The sequence below is a fragment of the Pipistrellus kuhlii genome, unplaced genomic scaffold, assembly GCF_014108245.1.
Source record: "Pipistrellus kuhlii isolate mPipKuh1 unplaced genomic scaffold, mPipKuh1.p scaffold_m20_p_3, whole genome shotgun sequence".
In the NCBI taxonomy this organism is placed as follows: Eukaryota; Metazoa; Chordata; class Mammalia; order Chiroptera; family Vespertilionidae; genus Pipistrellus; species Pipistrellus kuhlii.
The window spans coordinates 3,306,136-3,308,958 of record NW_023425529.1 but is presented as its reverse complement, the minus strand read 5'-3'; positions in this window follow the sequence as shown (position 1 = coordinate 3,308,958).

The window sequence follows — 2,823 nt, the reverse complement described above, 5'->3', positions numbered from 1 at the left end:
TGTAGGCTTAAGCAGAGGCCTGGGCTGGCCAGAGTGTGGGAAAGGCTTGGCTTCCTCCATTGCCAGGGGCAACCCTATCCTCCCGCTCTTTCCAGCTCCGTGGCTGCCACCATTTCTATTTGGATTTGTCTACCTTCTATCATTGAAACTTTGTAGCCTTGAGTGGAGGCCTAGGCTGGCAAGGGCAGGCGGAAAGCTTGGGATCCTCCATTGCTGAGGAAACCCAAGCCTCCCTCCTGCCCTCTGTGCTGTAGCCATCTTGGTTGGGTTTATTTGCATATTTTCTCCTGATTGGATGGAGGACATGGCTTATGGGTGTATTGGAGTGGTGGTCAATTTGCATATTACCCTTTTATTAGATAGGATAGTATGGTACAATCCTAGATGATAAAACCCTAATATGCAAATCTATTGAACGATGGAATGACTGGTCATTACGATGCATACTGACCACCAGGGGGCAGATGCTCAATGTAGAAGCTGCCCCTGGTGGTCAGTACTTCCCTACAGGAGGAGTGCTGCTCAGCCAGAAGCCAGGCTCATGGCTGATGAGCTCAGTCCCACCTCTGTGGCAGTGCTAAAAACCCCTCAGGAGATGTCTGACTGCTGGCTTAGGCCCACTCCCCGACTGGCCCTATGTATAGCCCACTATCCACCTGGCCCCATGCATAGCTATTCAACTGCCCTTGCAGGCGGACATCCCCCGAGGGGTCCTGGACTGTGAGAGGGTGCAGGCCAGGCTGAATGATGCCCCCCCCCCTCACCCCCAGTGCATGAATGTCGTGCACTGGGCCTCTAGTATAATCTATCTGATACAAGATAATATAACATAAAAGTCACCTATAACAAGTAGATCATAGATCTTTCCCATGTTATTGTAGAATAGCCACAATGTCTAAAGGACACACAGTGGTTTGCAGATCCCTCATAACTTTTTTCGATCTTGACCCTCCATGTGTTGCAGGAGCCTTTTTTGGGGGGGTCACCAGTGCCTGGCCTGAGGGAGAGTGGGGCCGGGATGTGGGACTTCAGGTGAGCCCAGCAGAGCAGCAGCTGTGGCGGGCGATGCTGCCAGAAGGTGACCATGCTGGGGCCAGGAGGTGGTGGGCACACCAGGGACAGCAGAAGCCCCAGCGGGGACGTTCACTGAGCCTGCTGTCAGCCGGCCAGAGCCTTCCGAAGCAGCGTTCTGTGCAGTGAGTCAGACTGGGAGGCACAGAATGGAGAGCATGACCTGATACCTCTGCCTCCTTAGGACATGGCGCCCTCTTTGGATCCTTCTGTGTGACATCTGTGCTCAATAAATACTCAGGTGATGATGGATTCAACAAGGCAGCAAGCAGCCAGCGGGAGGCTAAATGGATTTTAATGGCCTGTAAGTCGGCTCAGATCACAGCGGCTCTGAGTTGGGAGGGACTTGCTGCCTAGGGGAACTCTCCTGCTGATGCATGAGTACTTTCAACAAGTTCCCCTGTAGCCACTTGAATGCTTCCCATGACAGGCTGCTCACTGCCTCTCAGGACAGCCTGTCTCACTGCCCAGCAGCTCTGCGGATGGACGGGGCTTTCTCAGGGTTGGCCAAGAGCTGTTGCCTGTAAACCCCTGGTTGGTTTTGATCTTGTGTCTGAAGAATAACACAAAAGAAACCCGGTTCCTCTCCAGGCTGCACGCCCTGCCTTTGATTTGGAAAAGTTTAATGACCTCCATGGATGGATCCTGTGCTTTCTTTTCCACTTGTGAATGTTTGTCATTGTTTATGTGTTTATTCCACAAAGATGTGTCAAGCACTTTCTTTGTGCCAGGGCCTGTGATAGGTGCTGGAGTCACAATGGTAGGTACCAGGATTCCAGCTGTCACACTAGACAACCACGTAGGAAAGACAGGTGATAATTATGATGATGATGACTGGGATGGAATTCACATAACACACAACTAATCATTTTAGTGTGCAATTCAGTGCATTCATCATCTTGTGCTAGCACCACCTCTCCCGTTTCAAACCTTTTTCTTCACTCCAGAGAACACCCTGTACCCATTATGTCATTCCCCATTCCCCTTTTCTATCCATCCACCCATCCATCCATCCACCCACCCAATTATTCATCCATCCATCCACCCACCCACCTATCTATCCACCCACCCATTTATTCATTTGTTCACCTATCCATCCATCCATCCACTCATCTATCCATCCACCCATTTATTCATTCGCTCACCTATCCATCCATCCATCCATCCATCCATCCATCCATCCATCCACATCATCATCCCCTGGAAACCTTTAATCTGCTTTCTATCTCTGGGTTTACATATTCTGGACTTTCCATATAACATGCAATATGTGACCTTTTGTGTCTGGCTTCTTTCACTGAGCATAATGTTTTCAAGGTTCATCCATGTTGTAGCATGTGTCAGAATTTCATTCCTTCTTAAAGCTGAATAATATTTCATTATATGAATATACAACATTGTATATTACCTATTAATCCACTGATGGACAGTAGGATCCCGTCAAATTTCATCAAATTTCTGTGTGAATGTATGTTTTCATTTCTCTTGGATGTGTACCTAAGAGTGGGTTTCTAGGTCGAACTTTCTGAGGAACTATTAAACTGCTCTCACAGTGACCACCATTTTAAGCTCTTGCCAGCAAGACACAAAGGTACCAATTTCTCCACATCCCAGCCAATACTCCCTCTTTCCCTCCCTCCCTTCCTTTTTTTGGATTATAGCTAGCCTAGTGGATGTGAGGTGGTATCTCATGGCAGGTTTAATTTTTCATTTCCTTAATGAATATCTTTTCATGTGCTTATTGGGCATTTG